General features: G+C 37.8%; 1 long non-coding RNA gene across 1 annotated transcript; it reads right to left on the minus strand.

Moving 5' to 3' along the window:
- Window positions 1–4,882: 4,882 nt before the first annotated feature.
- On the minus strand, window positions 4,883–6,003 carry LOC122003772. The gene is made up of 4 exons (XR_006118091.1): window positions 5,479–6,003; window positions 5,313–5,395; window positions 5,136–5,223; window positions 4,883–4,948 (listed from the first exon to the last, which is right to left on the minus strand). It is a non-coding gene; the product is annotated as an uncharacterized LOC122003772 (long non-coding RNA).
- Between the last annotated feature and the right edge of the window lie 13,526 nt (window positions 6,004–19,529).

Genomic DNA, 19,529 nt, shown 5'->3' on the forward strand with positions numbered 1-19,529 from the left:
CGTAATTTCATATTTAGTTTAAGTGTGTTGATGGTTTAATTATGACGTAGGGTGACAATGCATTATGATTTGATCATTGGCATCTAGTTATGTTTCACTATTGCTTTAGATTAATTTCTTATTTGCTGTGCTTTACTTTTGTTAGATTTAGATTCAAGCTTAAACCCCCATTTTCATATTAAAAACCCCAAAAATAGGAATAAAATACAATCCTAAATTATATTCTACCGTTGGTTCCTCGAGATCGATCCTGGGCTCGTTATTACAACATTATTGTGTAGTTAAGGGGTTTAGTGAAAATACATTATTAATTTGATAAGCTCATTCGTGACATTAAAATTCTAGGCTTATCAATAGGTTCGATAATGAAGCCACGCTGCACTAGTATACGGATGGAGTGAAGTACCGAGTCTTTCTCACTACTCTTTCCGGCTCAGCGCAGCGTTGGTTCAAACGATTACCGGACAAATCTATACATAGCTTCAAGGACTTTCGAGCTGCATTCTTACATCACTTCGCAAGCAGCCGACGCTATCAAAAGACGAGCGTCAACCTCTTCTCTCTAAAGCAAGGATCGAAAGAAATGCTCCGGGCCTACATATAGCATTTTAATCAAGTAGTCATGGGCATCCCCTCGGTCTCATCCGAGACAATTGTCGAGGGAGATTTCTTCTGATCGCTCATCAAGAAGCCGCCCAGGGACTTCGACCACATGCTCAAGAAGGCCAACGAGTACATAAATGTGGAAGAAGTCCAAGCGACCAGAAGAAAAGAGGCACTGACTGAACCCTCAGCGTCGACCATCAAGCAGCCATCAGCCGCCCAAGGGGCTGAGGATCGAAGGGGTGCGACCGCACTAGGAGACCAGGACACATGTCGTGCAGCATGTGGCTTCCGATCAGCATAAGGCGACAAAAGGCGGTAAAAGGCAAAGTGTGGGCGCCGATGTTTTGTTCTTTCCACCAGTCAGCGACCCACAACACACGTGATTACCGCTGTCTGACACCAATCGTTAGCCGACTGGCTCCAAGAGGGTACCGTCGCCGATCTTCTTCTCCCAATCGACGACACAGACATCGATCTATTGGGCGACGAGAGGACGAAAGAACGGCACCCGAGCGGCACCATCAACATCAGCAGAGGGATGACACTGATCCCTCCCGGGTCCTAGCCGAGCGAAATAGACCTTCCGCTCGGGAAGAAGAAAACAAAAGCAACGCATCCCGAGGAGAAATAGGCATGATCGTCGGAGGGCCCACCGACAGCGACTCCAACAGAGCTAGGAAGTCGTACGTGTTAGATCGAATGGGTGTGATAGAGGGGGGGGGGGGGGGGGGTGAATATCGCGCCTTTTTAAAACTTCTCTTTTTCTTTGAAAGCAGAGTCGTGCACAGAGGAAAGTAAAACAGAAAGACAAGCTTGTTTACTTCGTTTGGAGTCTAGGTCGACTCCTACTCGAAGGCCCGCGATCTTTGATCGCATCCATGGGCAATCCACTATAACCATTCTTTCCGAAATTCTCAGAAAGAAGCAGAACATACAAAATGAGCAAGATAGTAATAACCTACTATCTTGGTTAAGTTAATTACAATGCAAGCTAATGAAATATACCGACAAGTAATGAAGTTGAAGCTTTGGTCGACACTATCGGACGGAGTGACTTGCAACACTGATGAAGACTTATAGCACGAGCATGTATGCAGAAGAGAACTTTTGTCGATTAGAAAGTATTGTATCAGCCTCAAACCTCGAGTCTCTTTTTATAGGTGTAATGGGCGTTCGGTCGACCGATCCCTCTGTTCGATCGATCGAACCAGCTCCCTTCCTTCTTGGCTGGAGTCTGACGTTGGCTCGATCTCTGGCATTAATTGCTCATTAAGGGTTCGGTCGACCGATCCCATTTTTTGGTCGACCGAACAGGCTCCTTCCTTGTTCGTTGAGATTTACCGAGATTCACATTTACTGTGCATTAATGTTGATTTGTTCGGTCAACCGATCACCCAGTTTAGTCAACTGATCAGTATAGTTCCTTATACTCCTGATCATTGTTGTCTGTGCTGAGTCATCAGGGTTCGATCGACCGATCTTACTATTCGGTTGACCGATCAAGTTATGATCGGATTCTGGTCTGTTCTGGTCTGATCTGAACACTGCTTTGATTTCTCCTTGTTCGGTCGACCGTTCCTCCGGTTCGGTCGACCGATCTAGTCGATCCTACAACACAATGTTAGACAGAAATCCTACAAAACAGATGTTATCACAGTAATATAATAATGCATGAGTAATATAAGACAGTAAGACTGTCTTGATCTCAACTTAGAAACCTTCCCGGTTTCTTCAGTTGGATCAGCGACCTTAGGTTGTTCCTTTTAGGAACACAACCTCACTGTCACTCATCCAGTTGCATACCTTAACTTACCTGCCAAACATGGTCCTCCAGGCATGTTTGGACTTTGCTTGCTCAATGTCTGATCGCCTAATCCACTAAGACCTTTCCTGCAATACTATATTAGTCAACAGTAATAATAGTAATACAGAATATAATGGTAAACCTAAACCTAGATTTACGGAGATCCGCTGGTTCGGTGGACTCCGATCAACCTTGCTTGGAGTTCACTCCTCCAAGACTTATCGTTTCCTAAGGTTATCTCCCCCTAGGGTTTTCTCCACCTGGCTTCACTCACCAAGACTCAATATTCAGCTACCCAGGGATCATGTCTTCCAAACCTATCCACCTGGCTTCCATGATATACCAAGATTTCCCTTGCCTCAGTATTTGACTATCCAGGGATCATGTCCTCCAGACCTATCCACCTGGCTTCCACGATATACCGAGATTTTCCCCTTGCCTCAGTATTCGGCTACCCAGGGATTAAGTCCTCCAGACCTATCCACCTAGCTTCCACGATATACCGAGATTTCCCTTGCCTAGCCTACAACTAGGACTTTCCAAGACTCAGTTGGCTTCTCACCCTTGCCTAGCCATGACTAGGACTTCCCATGATCAAGCTCCATTAAACATACTTAAACATATTTGTTGGACATTAAAATCATGGAGGTCGATTGCACCAACAATCTCTCCCTTTTTGATGTTTGACAAATATGTTTAAGTTAGGTCTATTCATAAGATTTAGATTTCTAACTTAAAACCTTCTTCTCCCCCTTTTGTCATTCATCAAAAAGAATCCTTCATAAATTGATGTCTAAGGTATCCCTAAGTTTTGTACCAACAATGATGTAAAACCTGAAACATTCTCAAGATATTTCTAAGGTATTCCCTCACTTTTTTGAAAGATAATAATAAGATGTAATTGTCACACCCTAGGTAGTCCCTGTCAGAAGAAATTTCGACAGTATCTCCCCTGTATAGGTGATAATCTGAAACTTCCTACATCCACCCAGATACCTCGGCCAACACAGCCAGAACAAATGTAGAACATAACAATACAATAAGCAATCATCCACACAGTTTAATAGTAACAACTAAACATAAGCAAAGATAAGGAAACATCGCAAAAATCCTACTCCACTACACCCATAAAGTGCAAAACCGATATCCTACTCAACTACACCCATAAAGCACAAAACTGATATCCTACTCAACTACACCCATAAAGCACAAAACTGATATCCTACTCAACTACATCCATAAAGCACAAAACTCCAGCATACATCCAAATGAAAATCCATCGCCAAATAACCAAAAGCATACAAGATCCAAATGTCAAAAGCTATAAGCCTGAAAACATAGTCTAACATAACAAGAAGACTCAAACTGTGTGAACTCGTCGCGACACGCAGTGATGGGGGACTAGCGACTGGAACCTCCTAACAGCATCAACCTGAAAATATCAACGGAGGAGGGTGTAAGTCCAACACTCAATGGATACCTAGTTGACATGCATACTAAATAATAACCAGCAGTAATAAATATGCGTGCAGTCTCCTGGATATAACATATGGAAAGTGCAAACTATAAGGTAAGGAGTAACTGTACTAACCAGAACCTGGGTATAGGGATATCAAGGCCGTCAGACCCAGAGTATCATAAATCTTGTATGCATGTCAAACGCATGCATCCATCCAATATGCAGCATATAAAGTGCAGCAAACACAAGCAATAAGTGCAAATAATGCATATGATGCCAATAACATGTCCTGGTCACCCCTGACGCCAATCAGCCATCTCACACAAGATGGTGAGACCGAGTAGGTAGGGCTGTGACAACCGTGCACTCTGCCATCACTGCTCCTGATGAGTGACCGAGTGGACGGGATACTGTCAGAGTACACCTATCCTCCTACCCCAAATCATAAGTGGGGGAGCTAAATGCTCTCATCTCCCTGAGATAATCCAGTGGAGGGACCCCTGACGTGCTACCATGCTACGTCACGCTACCCATGAGTGGACCAGCGGAGCACTGACAGAGCCAGCACTACACCCTGTATGATATACCACTAACCCGTGAGTGGTGGTGTGTGCATATCCATGTAACTGGCGATGCGCTCAACAATAATGGAGCCGACTATCGTGCAGCAATGCAATCATGCGAGATGGTGCATGACACTAAGCATAGAAATATCCTGATCCTATCTACCTCCATAAAAATAAACATGTACCAAAATACGTAGATCAAATAATATGATCTAGGTGCACAGGTCAGGTATAGTATCTAACCAGTCTGATATATCATAAAGCATGGCATGTCACTATTTCCATAACATACATAACAAACAGGGCATGAACGCTAAACAAGTAACAAACAAAACATGCTCGGAAACAAATAGTGACATGTCAATGCAAATATAAACATATTTAGTACTACTTGTTAAAATCTACTAAACATATCAACAAGACATATCAAAATAGAGAGGTCAAGGTACCCGCCTCCAATGTAGATCGAGCTAATCAACCTCTATGTCGAAGTGCTCATCCCTAATCCGAATCCTATAATAAATCATACAGTTTAGCTAAGTTTTATTATAAACAAAATAGCTAAACTAAAAATCCGCTTTTTACCAAAAACCCTAATTCATTCATTATCCAATCATACATACTTTAACACATAAATCTAATCAATCTACACATGATCCATTATCTAACTACAACACGTAGCCAAATTCCTAGAACATACCTCAAACTCACAGTCGCTGCGGAAACAAAGTGCTGCTGGATGGAATTCTACCAAAACCAAGAAAACCCCACAAAGCAAATCCTCACTACTGGAATCAATCAGATCAAGTAGAGGAATCAAGAAATCAACAAGATAGTCTATCACCAACTAATTTCCAACAACAATTATGCACATTACCTCTTCCTCATAGCCCCCTTCTATTGATCCTCAGCCAAGGATCGTTGCTGCCAGGAAAAGATAGCTGCTGGAAATCCTCCTCACTTCACGGATCACAAGAAAAACTGAGACTCAACCAAGATATCTATGCACCACAACAATTTAGCATCAATCAAGCTTCCCTTACCTCTAAGATCTCAGCAAGGGTACAGATGAGATCGGTTGTTGGAGCTAGGGCAGAGGGAAAGCAGAGGATCGTCAACGGTGGTGCTCGGGTGTCAGCGAGAAGGAGACATCGGCTGGAGACTAGGGCACAGGCAAGAAAGAGAAGAGGAAGAGGCGTCTGCATCGCCTGAAAGGGGAGAAGTCAGTGAGGGAGACGACAGTGGTGGAGACGGCTAGGGCTCAGCCCAGGCTGCGACGACCGTCGTGGTTCCTCGGTGGTTGGCAGAGGAGATCGCGATCGGCGCTAGGGCTCGGCCGTGAGTCGCGTCGACTGTAGGGGGTCAGTGGCAGCACAGAGGGAAGAAGGGCGTCGGCTAGGGCACTCGAGGAAGGGGGAAGAGGAGAAGAATGGGCAGAGGCGAGAGACTTCCCTTGGCCACTGCCTTAAACACGAGGAAGGAGAAACGATGCGAGGAAGAGCGGCGGCGGCGCGTCCGTTTGAGAAGGGAAGAAGAAACGGACGACGTCGGACGCGAGGGCGCGGGTCTAGTGCGGAGACGGGGAAGGAAGAGAGGAAAAGGAATATAAAAGAAAAATAAAATAAAATAAAAATTCAAATTTTCCTCGTTAAAATGGGATAATCTAAACAAGCTTTTCTCGGACCTAATATTTATCCCCGTAACCTAAGCTATACGGTCTCCGAAAAATTCCCAGAAAATTTTTAAAAATTCTGAAAAATTTCCTTATGGTTATCCGCCCTTTTTCGGTATTTTACAGTAATTGGGTTTTCAAATTGAATATACATCAATTATATTTTGAAAAATATTGATTCTTAGTGTCAAAAATTCTTTTGAAGAAGGATTTTACTAAGATATTCCGAGGCTTAATATATATATATATATATATATATATATATATATTTTGTTATATATATATATTTTGTAAAGATTGGATACCAACCAAGATATGAAGCTTTTAAAAATATTTGTCAAGGAATAAGAATGACATAAAAATAATTTTCAAAAAGATTTGCAAAGAGTTTTTCAAAGTATGAAACATAAAGTTTTTAAAGGAATTTTCAAAGTATTTTTTAAACTATGATTTTTCAAAAAGCATGAGTTTGAAAAATATGATTTTGAAAAGATAATGCTTGAAAAATAATTTTGTAAAAGTATTTTTTAAAAAGTATTTGATTAAGATATTTTAAGATAATTTTCAAAAAGATTTGTAAAGAAGTTTTATCAAGCATTTTTCAAAGAGTGTTTTGAAATATTTTTCAAAATATGTTTTCAAAAGTAAGATTTTGAATAATCCATGAAAATATTTAAAAATATGTCCTTCAATAAAGTCGCTCCCCCTTAACCAAACACTCTTTTTAGATATCCTTGTCACCCACAAGGAAGGTATTCCAAGATGTGTTTAAGGGTCATGGTGTAGGTGCAGCGGAGGCCGACAAGAGGGGGGTGAATTGCCTGAAAAAATAAAGTATACCCTCCTCGTGCTTTCAACTCAAAAAATATAATAGTAAAATAATAACAGATAAATTAACAGAAATGAAAAAGGACTCAGCTATTTACTTGGTTACAACCATAGAATGTTGTTAATCCAAGGCAGTAAAAAAAAGCGCACTGAAAAATCTCCTTCTCTGAAGGCGGAGAAGCCTTTTACACTTTGAAAGCTTAGAACTATTGCTAGGAAAGACTACACAGTTGATTGCTTGAGTTGTTTCTATTTCCTAGCTCCAAGGGCTTTTATATAGCTCCTGGAAAGTCTATCCCGAGGGTCCAAGGCGCCTTCAATAATGTTCAAGGCGTCTCCAGCTCGGTTATTGGATAGAAATCTATCCTGTGCTCGAACGATCAGTTTGACCAGCTTGGAGGCGCCTCCAACAGTGTTGAAGGCGCCTCCATTGTTGAAGGCGCCTTCAACACTTGTTAAAGGCACCTTCAACACTTGTTGAAGGTGCCTCCAATGTGGAGGACTGCGCAGGCGCCTCCAGCACTTCCTTTAAGGCGCCTACAGCTTGCTCTTTAGCTCCTTTTGACTTTGTTTCAGCTTCCGATGCTCCAATAACTTGGGTGACTGCGGCCAACCAGAATAGAGCTCACCTGAACCCAATTCTCGACCTTTTCCTCGAGCAGTCTTCCTCCCCGTCTTAACGTCCCTCGAACGTCGCAAACGTTCTTCTCGCCCACCGGTGTACTCTTCCGCAGCTCTCTCTTCCTTTGGACGCACCGAGCCCGTCGGCTCCCTTCCCGTGCCGTCCTTCTCGCTAGCTGCGTCTTCCACTCGACTTCCTGCGCTCCTAAGCTCCTGCACACTTAGACACAAGGATCAAACACAAAGCAAGACCTAACCAACTTGGTTGATCACAACAAAACACCACGAGGTCCAACAATCTCCCCCTTTTTGATGTACATCAACCCAAGTTCAAGTTAGGGTTAAAATAGATAAGTAGTAATTTTTAAATAAAATTACTAAACTAAGATGTTAAGTAAAAGTTTGCAATAAATAAAATTGCAACTACTTAATTAAGAGTTAACCAGAATTTTTCAAAAATATTTTTAATTTTAAAAAAAATTCCCTTCCCTTAAACTTGTACTTCTCTCTCCCCCTTTGATTACAATAAAACCGGGATAATAATAAAAAAATATTTAGCAAATTTTAAGTTAGAAAAATTTCTGAGCAAGATGGATTTTTCAAAAAATATCTAAGCAAAAATAAATTTTTAGAATTTTCAAAAAATTTCTAAGTAAACTGAATTTTTAGAATTTTCTTTTAAAAAAATTTCTAAGTAAACTGAAATTTTAGAATTTTTCAAAATAATTTCTAAATCAAAATTTTTAGAATGTTCCAAAAATGTTTAAAAAAACTTTCAAAGCACTGTTAATTCTAGTTTAATGTTTTTTCAGAACGTAAATTAAACATTTTATTTCAATATTTCAGCTTCCAGGTCGTGGCGAGACACTAGGCCTTCTTGGTTATTGGAGCAACAACCACTTTCTTAGACAAAGCTTCATAAAGAAATTTTAACGTTTAATTTTTCTTCTGAAAGCCTTAAAAAAAAATTTTAATCTAGCAAGGATTTTAGAATCCAGTATAGATTCCTTCCTACTAGGTTATTCAAAAATTTAGGGGATACATAATTTCTGGGGACTTTCCTAAGTTGTCCCTGATGTTTTCTAATATACCAATTCAATTTTCCAAAAATTCTTAATTTTGATTTTGAAAATTTATTTAAGCATGCATCATTATTCTTCAATTTCTCAATTTCAACTTTTAAATTTTCATTTTCTAGTTTTAGATTATCATATATTTCTAGTGGATATGCTTTTGCTAGGTTTAATTTCAATTCAGCATTTTCTTTTTCTAATTTGAATAAGTCTTTAGAAAGAGACTTAATAAATTTAAATGACTGAGTAGGGGTTAGAGCATGTACCTTACATACCTGACTTAGTGATGCTCCCCCATCATCGTCGCTTTCTTCGTCTGAAGTTCCTCCCCCTTCATCTATGCTCATTTCTGAGCTTGACTCTTTTTCCAGCTAATGGTTAGCCATTAGTGCTAACCTAAAGAAGGTTTCGATGTTTGATTCGGAAGAAGACGAATCTGACCAAGTGGCCTTCAGGTTCTTATGCTTGGAGGATTTTGGTTTCTTGTACTTTGTCTTTTCCTCCTCTTTCTTCTTTTTCTTTAATTTTGGGCAGTCATCTTTGATGTGCCCTTCTTCATTGCAATTGCAACAACGAACCGTTCTTTTTCTTTGCTGATGTTTACTCGACTGCGATCTAAATTTGTTAGATTTAAAAAACTTATTAAATCGTCTTACCATTAATGCAGTTTCGGATTCGTCGATCGAGACTTCGGAGTCAGAATCGTTTGTTCTTGCCTTCAAGACAATGTTTTGACTTGCTTTCTCCACTTTATTGGGCTTTGCAATCCGAGATTCATGAAGTTCAAATGTAGAAAACAAATTTTCTAAAGTACTTACATCGAAGTCCTTAGAGATGTAGTACACATCTACTAAGGAGGCCCACTCTAGAGTTCTGGGGAAGGCGTTGAGCGCGTACCGGATCGAGTCTCGGTTTGATACTTCTTCACTAAGATTACTTAGTTGAGTTATTAGCTCCTTGATTCTTGCTTAGAGTTGCGCTACCTTCTCGCCGCTGTTCATCCGAAGGTTCGTTAACTGGGTCTGGAGGATGTCGCGCCTCGCTAGCTTAGCTTCCGAGGTACCTTCATGAAGCTCTAGGAATTTGTCCCAGAGGTCTTTCGCGGAGTCGTAGCTTCTGATTCGACTTACCTCTTGTGGTGGCAGCACGCTAAGCAGGTGGAACTCTGCCTTTCAGTTGACGATAAAATCGGCTTGCTCCTTCTTGCTCCACGTGTTTTATTCTTTATCTTTTGGAACTGCATAGCCATATTTCATGATTAAGCAAATATCAAATTCTGTCTTGAAAAATACCTCCATCCAGCGTTTCCACATCGCGAAGTTTCCATCGAACTTCGGGAGATGAATATTCACTCCGACCATCATCTTGATCATTGTGCTTCAGTCGACGGTTAGTCCTTCTGAGGCGGTCTGGCTCTGAAACCAATTGTAGGTGCAGCGGAGGCCGCCAAGAGGGGGGTAAATTGCCTGAAAAAAATAAAGTATACCCTCCTCGTGCTTTCAACTCAAAAAAATATAATAGTAAAATAATAACAGATAAATTAAAAGAAACGAAAAAGGACTCAGCTATTTACTTGGTTACAACCAAGAAGGTTGTTAATCCAAGGCAGTAAGAAAAAGCACACTGAAGAATCTCCTTCTCTGAATGCGGAGAAACCTTTTACACTTTGGAAATTTAGAACTATTGCTAGGAAAGACTACACAGTTGATTGCTTGAGTTGTTTCTATTTCCTAGCTCCAGGGGCCTTTATATAGCTCCTGGAAAGTCTATACCGAGGGTCCAAGGCGCCTCCAGCTCGGTTATTGGATAGAATTTTATCCTGTGCTTGAACGGTCAGTTTGACCAGCTTGGAGGCGCCTCTAATAGTGTTGAAGGTGCCTCCATTGTTGAAGGCGCCTCCAATGTGGAGGACTACGCAGGCGCCTCCAGCACTTCCTTTAAGGTGCCTACAGCTTGCTCTTTAGCTCCTTTTGACTTTGTTTCAGCTTCCGATGCTCCGATAACTTGGGTGATCGCGGCCAACCGGAATAGTGCTCACCCGAACCCAATTCCCGACCTTTTCCTCGAGCAATCTTCCTCCACGGCTTAACATCCCTCGAACGCCGCGCACGTTCTTCTCGCCCACCGGTGTACTCTTCCGCAGCTCTCTCATCCTTCAGACGCACCGAGTCCGTCGGCTCCCTTCCCGTGTCGTCCTTCTCGCTAGCTGCGTCTTCCGCTCGACTGCCTGTGCTTCTAAGCTCCTGCACACTCAGACACAGGGATCAAACACAAAGCAGGACCTAACCAACTTGGTTGATCACATCAAAACACCACGAGGTCCAAAAATCTCCCCCTTTTTGATGTACATCAACCCAAGTTCAAGTTAGGGTTAAAATAGACAAGTAGTAATTTTTAAATAAAATTACTAAACTAAGATGTTAAGTATAAGTTTGCAATAAATAAAATTACAACTACTTAATTAAGAGTTAACCAGAATTTTTCAAAAATATTTTTAATTTAAAAAATATTCTCTTCCCTTAAACTTCTACTTTTCTCTCCCCCTTTGATTACAACAAAATCAGGATAATAATAAAAAAATATTTAGCAAATTTTATGTTAGAAAAATTTCTGAGCAAGATGAATTTTTCAAAAAATATCTAAGCAAAAATGAATTTTTAGAATTTTTAAAAAATTTCTAAGTAAACTGAATTTTTAGAATTTTTAAAAATAATTTCTAAGTCAAAATTAATTTTTATAATTTTTCAAAAAAATTTCTAAGTAAACTGAATTTTTAGAATTTTTTTTTAAAAAAAATTCTAAGTAAACTGAAATTTTAGAATTTTTCGAAATAATTTCTAAATCAAAATTTTTAGAATGTTCCAAAAATGTTTAAAAAAACTTTCAAAGCATTGTTTAATTCTAGTTTAATGTTTTTTCAGAAAGTTAATTAAATATTTTATTTCAATATTTCAGCTTCCAGGTCGTGGCGAGGCACTAGGCCTTCTTGGTTATTGGAGCAACAACCACTTCCTTAGACAAAGCTTCATAAAGAAATTTTAACGTTTAATTTTTCTTCTGAAAGCCTTAAAAAAAATTTTTATTTAGGAAGGATTTTGGAATCCAGTATAGATTCCTTCCTACTGGGTTATTCCAAAATTTAGGGGGTACATAATTTCTGGGGACTTTCCTAAGTTGTCCCTGATGTTTTCTAATATACCAATTCAATTTTTCATAAATTCTTAATTTTGATTTTGAAAATTTATTTAAGCATGCATCATTATTCTTCAATTTCTCAATTTCAACTTTTAAATTTTCATTTTCTAGTTTTAGATTATCATATATTTCTAGTGGATATGCTTTTGCTAGGTTTAATTTCAATTCACCATTTTCTTTTTCTAATTTGAATAAGTTTTTAGAAAGAAACTTAATAAATTTAAATGACTGAGTAGGGATTAGAGCACGTACCTTACTTACCTGACTTGGTGATGCTCCCCCATCATCGTCGCTTTCTTCGTCTGAAGTTCCTCCCCCTTCATCTATGCTCATTTCTGAGCTTGACTCTTTTTCCAACTGATGGTTAGCCATTAGAGCTAACCAAGAGAAGGTTTCAATGTCTGATTCGGAAGAAGACGAATCTGACCAAGTGACCTTCAGGTTCTTATGCTTGGAGGATTCTGGTTTCTTGTACTTTGTTTTTTCCTCCTTTTTCTTCTTTTTCTTTAATTTTGGGCAGTCATCTTTGATGTGCCTTTCTTCGTTGCAATTGCAATAACGAACCGTTCTTTTTCTTTGCTGATGTTTACTCGACTGCGATATAAATTTGTTAGATTTAAAAAACTTATTAAATTGTCTTACCATTAATGCAGCTTCGGATTAGTTGATCGAGGCTTTGGAGTCAGAATCGTTTGTTCTTGCCTTCAAGGTAATGTTTTGACTTGCTTTCTCCACTTTATTGGGCTCTACAATCCGAGATTCGTGAAGTTCAAATGTAGAAAACAAATTTTCTAAAGTACTTACATCGAAGTCCTTAGAGATGTAGTACATATCTACTAAGGAGGCCCACTCTGGAGTTCTGGGGAAGGCGTTGAGCGCGTACCGGATCGAGTCTCGGTTTGATACTTCTTCTCCAAGATTACTTAGTTGAGTTATTAGCTCCTTTATTATTGCTTGGAGTTGCGCTACCTTCTCACCGCTGTTCATCCGAAGGTTCGTTAATTGGGTTCGGAGGATGTCGCGCCTCGCTAGCTTAGCTTCCGAGGTACCTTCGTGAAGCTCTAGGAATTTGTTCCAGAGGTCTTTCGCGGAGTCGTAGCTTCCAATTCGACTTACCTCTTGTGGTGGCAACACGCTAAGCAGGTGGAACTCTGCCTTTCCGTTGACGACAAAATCGGCTTGCTACTTCTTGCTCCACGTGTTTTCTTCTTTATCTTTTGGAACTGCATAGCCATATTTCATGATTAAGCAAATATCAAATTCTGTCTTGAAAAATACCTCCATCCAGCGTTTCCACGTCGCGAAGTTTCCATCGAACTTCGGGGGTTGAATATTCGCTCCGGCCATCATCTTGATCGTTGTGCTTCAGTCGACGGTTTGTCATTCTGAGGTGGTCTGGCTCTGAAACCAATTGTAGGTGCAGCGGAGGCCGCTAAGAGGGGGGTGAATTGCCTGAAAAAATAAAGTATACCCTCCTCGTGCTTTCAACTCAAAAAAATACAATAGTAAAATAATAACAGATAAATTAACAGAAACGAAAAAGGACTCAGCTATTTACTTGGTTACAACCAAGAAGGTTGTTAATCCAAGGCAGTAAGAAAAAGCGCACTGAAGAATCTCCTTCTCTGAATGCGGAGAAACCTTTTACACTTTGGAAATTTAGAACTATTGCTAAGAAAGACTACACAGTTGATTGCTTGAGTTGTTTCTATTTCCTAGCTCCAGGGGCCTTTATATAGCTCCTGGAAAGTTTATCTCGAGGGTCCAAGGCGCCTCTAGCTCGGTTATTGGATAGAATTTTATCCTGTGCTTGAACGGTCAGTTTGACCAGCTTGGAGACGCCTCTAATAGTGTTGAATGTGCCTCCATTGTTGAAGGCGCCTCCAATGTGGAGGACTGCGCAGGCGCCTCCAGCACTTCCTTTAAGGTGCCTACAGCTTGCTCTTTAGCTCCTTTTGACTTTGTTTCAACTTCCGATGCTCCGATAACTTGGGTGATTGCGGCCAACCGGAATAGGGCTCACCCGAACCCAATTCCCGGCCTTTTCCTCGAGTAATCTTCCTCCACGGCTTAACGTCCCTCGAACGCCGCGCACGTTCTTCTCGCCCACCGGTGTACTCTTCCGCAGCTCTCTCGTCCTTCAGACGCACCGAGCCCATCGGCTTCCTTCCTGTGCCGTCCTTCTCGCTAGCTGCGTCTTCCGCTCGACTTCCTGCGCTCCTAAGCTCCTGCACACTCAGACACAGGGATCAAACACAAAGCAGGACCTAACCAACTTGGTTGATCACATCAAAACACCACGAGGTCCAACAATCTCCCCCTTTTTGATGTACATCAACCCAAGTTCAAGTTAGGGTTAAAATAGACAAGTAGTATTTTTTAAATAAAATTACTAAACTAAGATGTTAAGTATAAGTTTGCAATAAATAAAATTACAACTACTTAATTAAGAGTTAACCAGAATTTTTCAAAAATATTTTTAATTTAAAAAAAATTCTCTTCCCTTAAACTTCTACTTTTCTCTCCCCCTTTGATTACAACAAAATCAGGATAATAATAAAAAAATATTTAGCAAATTTTATGTTAGAAAAATTTCTGAGCAAGATGAATTTTTCAAACAATATCTAAGCAAAAATGAATTTTTTAAAAATTTCTAAGTAAACAGAATTTTTAGAATTTTTAAAAATAATTTCTAAGTCAAAATTAATTTTTATAATTTTTCAAAAAAAATTCTAAGTAAACTGAATTTTTAGAATTTTTTTTTTTAAAAAAATTCTAAGTAAATTGAAATTTTAGATTTTTTTAAAATAATTTCTAAATCAAAATTTTTAGAATGTTCCAAAAATGTTTAAAAAAACTTTCAAAGCATTGTTTAATTCTAGTTTAATGTTTTTTCAGAAAGTTAATTAAACATTTTATTTCAATATTTCAGCTTCCAGGTCGTGGCGAGGCACTAGGCCTTCTTGGTTATTGGAGCAACAACCACTTCCTTAGACAAAGCTTCATAAAGAAATTTTAATGTTTAATTTTTCTTCTGAAAGCCTTAAAAAAAATTTTTAATCTAGCAAGGTTTTTGGAATCCAGTATAGATTCCTTCTCTAGGTTATTCAAAAATTTAGAGGGTACATAATTTTTGGGGACTTTCCTAAGTTGTCCCTGATGTTTTCTAATATACCAATTCAATTTTCCATAAATTCTTAATTTTGATTTTGAAAATTTATTTAAGCATGCATCATTATTCTTCAATTTCTCAATTTCAACTTTTAAATTTTCATTTTCTAGTTTTAGATTATCATATATTTCTAGTGGATATGCTTTTGCTAGGTTTAATTTCAATTCAGCATTTTCTTTTTCTAATTTGAATAAGTCTTTAGAAAGAGACTTATTAAATTTAAACGACTGAGTAGGGGTTAGAGCACGTACCTTACTTACCTGACTTGGTGATGCTCCCCCATCATCGTCGCTTTTTTCATCTGAAGTTCCTCCCCCTTCTAACAGCTAATGGTTAGCCATTAGTGCTAACCCAGAGAAGGTATCGATGTCTGATTCGGAAGAAGACGAATCTGACCAAGTGGCCTTCAGGTTCTTGTGCTTGGAGGATTCTGGTTTCTTGTACTTTGTCTTTTCCTCCTCTTTCTTCTTTTTCTTTAATTTTGGGCAGTCATCTTTGATGTGCCCTTCTTCGTTGCAATTGCAACAACGAACCGTTCTTTTTCTTTACTGATGTTTACTTGACTGCGATCTAAATTTGTTAGATTTAAAAAACTTATTAAATCGTCTTACCATTAATGCAGCTTCAGATTCGTCGATCGAGGCTTCGGAGTCAGAATCGTTTGTTCTTGCCTTCAAGACAATGTTTTGACTTGCTTTCTCCACTTTATTGGGCTCTACAATCCGAGATTTGTGAAGTTCAAATGTAGAAAACAAATTTTCTGAAGTCCTTAGAGATGTAGTACACATCTACTAAGGAGGCCCACTCTGGAGTTCTGGGGAAGGCGTTGAGCGCGTACCGGATCGAGTCTCAGTTTGATACTTCTTCTCCAAGATTACTTAGTTGAGTTATTAGCTCCTTTATTATTGCTTGGAGTTGCGCTACCTTCTCGCCGCTGTTCATCCGAAGGTTCGTTAACTGGGTCCGGAGGATGTCGCGCCTCGCTAGCTTAGCTTCCGAGGTACCTTCGTGAAGCTCTAGGAATTTGTTCCAGAGGTCTTTCGCGGAGTCGTAGCTTCCAATTCGACTTACCTCTTGTGGTGGCAACACGCTAAGCAGGTGGAACTCTGCCTTTCCGTTGACGACAAAATCGGCTTGCTACTTCTTTCTCCACGTGTTTTCTTCTTTATCTTTTGGAACTGCATAGCCATATTTCATGATTAAGCAAATATCAAATTCTGTCTTGAAAAATACCTCCATCCAGCGTTTCCACGTCGCGAAGTTTCCATCGAACTTCGGGGGTTGAATATTCGCTCCGGCCATCATCTTGATCGTTGTGCTTCAGTCGACGGTTTGTCATTCTGAGGTGGTCTGGCTCTGAAACCAATTGTAGGTGCAGCGGAGGCCGCCAAGAGGGGGGTGAATTGCCTGAAAAAATAAAGTATACCCTCCTCGTGCTTTCAACTCAAAAAAATACAATAGTAAAATAATAACAGATAAATTAACAGAAACGAAAAAGGACTCAGCTATTTACTTGGTTACAACCAAGAAGGTTGTTAATCCAAGGTAGTAAGAAAAAGTGCACTGAAGAATCTCTTTCTCTGAAGGCGGAGAAGCCTTTTACACTTTGGAAGCTTTGAACTATTGCTAGGAAAGACTACACAGTTGATTGCTTGAGTTGTTTCTATTTCCTAGCTCCAGGGGCCTTTATATAGCTCCTGGAAAGTCTATCCCGAGGGTCCAAGGCGCCTCCAATAATGTTCAAGGCGCCTCCAGCTCGGTTATTGGATAGAATTCTATCCTGTGCTTGAACGGTCAGTTTGACCAGCTTGGAGGCGCCTCCAACAGTGTTGAAGGCGCCTCCATTGTTGAAGGCGCCTCCAATGTGGAGGACTGCGCAGGCGCCTCTAGCACTTCCTTTAAGGCACCTACAGCTTGCTCTTTAGCTCCTTTTGACTTTGTTTCAGCTTCCGATGCTCCGATAACTTGGGTGATTGCGGCCAACTGGAATAGGGCTCACCCGAACCCAATTCCCGGCCTTTTCCTCGAGCAATCTTCCTCCTTGGCTTAACGTCCCTCGAACGCTGCGCATGTTGTTCTCGCCCACCGGTGTACTCTTTCGCAGCTCTCTCGTCCTTCGGACGCACCGAGCTCGTCGGCTCCCTTCCCGTGCCGTCCTTCTCGCTAGCTGCGTCTTCCGCTCGACTTCCTGTCCTCCTAAGCTCCTGCACACTCAGACACAGGGATCAAACACAAAGAAGGACCTAACCAACTTGGCTGATCACATCAAAACACCACGGGGTCCAACACATGGTTGACTTAATGATCTAAAAACTTAGGTGGTGAATTACAATAATTTATATATATCTAATACACCCAATCAATTATCAATCAAAATTTGAAAATATTTCTTAAGAAAATAGATATATAAGTTTTCAAAACATGTTTTAAAAATATTATAAATTTTAATGTTTTTAGCATCTCACCCATTCTAAATTTTCAAGTATGGTAATCCTATAATTACCTGAGATGACTTTATTGATTGTGAGTTTAATTGTAATTAAGTTAAAATTGAGTTTTAGTTGAACTTTGATTATGTTAAAATAATTTTGGATTAAAATGAATTATTAAGATTAATAGTAACATTATTTTAATTTATTAATGTTTAGTTTAGAAATTTTAATGTTATTTGTTAAAGATAATTATCTAATTAAGGATTAATTAAGTTGGTTGGGTTAAGAATTATTTTTAATAGTTATAGTTATAAGTTGATTGTTAGATTAATGATTGATTTAAACTTAATTTAAAAGGTAGTCTCAATTGAGTTTAATTTAGTATGATTATGTAGTTTTAATTAATTAAGGATTAAAATTTTGATTTATAATTTATAATTAATAGTTATGGATTAATTGATTATGAATTAATTTAATTAGTTTCTTAGGAATTAATTAGGTAAAGATTTTAGAATTAGTTTTTTTTTTTTAATTTTGTTTTAGGTTAAAGTACTTTATTTTTAAGTTGAAATTCATTAAGAATTAATTAAGTGTACTAAATTAAACGGTAAAGTTAATGATTAATTTAATTAAGTTAAAGTTATTAATTATTAATTAATTAAAGTCATTAAAGATTAATTATGTCTATTAATGGTAAATTAGTTATTGATTAATTAATAATTAATTTAGTTTTATTTTAAAGTTGTATTAGTTTGCTTTTTAAAATACACTTGAGTTCATTCAAGTTTACATTTAGTTTAAATAAAGTTTATTTTAATTTTATTTTTGTTTTATTAATTTAATTTGAGTTTTAAAGAAGTTTGAATTAAATTTTGATTAATTTAAAGTTGTAATTAATTTTAGATTTTAAGTTATGTTTTTACATTTTATTTTACATTTAAATTAAATTTTGTTTTCATAATTAGGTTTAATATTTGAATTAAATTTAAATTAAATTTGAATTAAAGTTTTTTAAATTATTTTAATTAAGTTTTTAGTTAAATTTGAAAAGGTTATTAAATCCATGTTAGATTCAAACTTAGCTTTGGGTTAATCAAGCTGGTTTCCTAAGGATAAGTTTTCAGTTCAGTAGCGATGTATATGACTTTCTTATGTATCAACGGTGGACCACTTGCTGAATACTTTCCAAAATAGTCCTGCCCAAAAAACTTAATACTAAGTCTTAGTCTAACTAGCCCATGTTTGACTGGGGTAGCTTCAGTCAGATCCACTAAGTCTAGTGCACAGGTAGAATACACAAGATTCAGCCTAGACATGCCTTCGACAAAATTTCCTTGACGTACTATCATCCCAATCCATTCCGATGCTATGTTGTTAGGGTTTGGTAAACCTTTTTAACTAACCTTTTTAAATTAAGAGAAGATGCATGACATATTATATAACAGATAAGTATGCATGATCATGGCAAGTCAAACAATTCAAACAAGTCATATTATTATTATTGTTATCATTATTGTTTTTATTTATTATTATTTTGTTATTATTATTATATATTATTATTATTATATATTATTTTTATCGTTATTATTGTTATTGTTGTTATTATTATTGTTTATTATTGTTTTGTTATAGTTATTGTTGTTTTGTTATTATTATTTATTATTGTTATTGTTGTTATTATTATTGTTTATTATTATCGTTATTGTTGTTGTTGTTGTTATTATTATTATTGTTTATTATTGTTTTTTTGTTGTTTTAATATTTTTGTTTTAGTATTATTGTTGTTGTTTAAATATTATTATTTTATTTATTATTATTATTATTATTATTAATTAGTTTCATAATTAAAAGGTACATGATTATAATTAGGTTTGTGAAAGTTTTGTTTTAGATTTGATTTTGATTTATAACTTAAATCTAGATTTTGTGAGTTAATAAAATTATTGATAATGTTTTCTAATTTATTAATTTTATTTTTTAAAACATTATTTAGTTTTTCAGTTTTCTAAAAATCAATTTTGTATTTAATTTATGGTTTAGTTTCTTATTTTTACTTTCTAAATTTTTATTTAAGTTTTGTTTATTGTTAGTTAATTTTAGA

This window comes from Zingiber officinale, chromosome 7B (genome assembly GCF_018446385.1).
Source record: "Zingiber officinale cultivar Zhangliang chromosome 7B, Zo_v1.1, whole genome shotgun sequence".
In the NCBI taxonomy this organism is placed as follows: domain Eukaryota; kingdom Viridiplantae; phylum Streptophyta; class Magnoliopsida; order Zingiberales; family Zingiberaceae; genus Zingiber; species Zingiber officinale.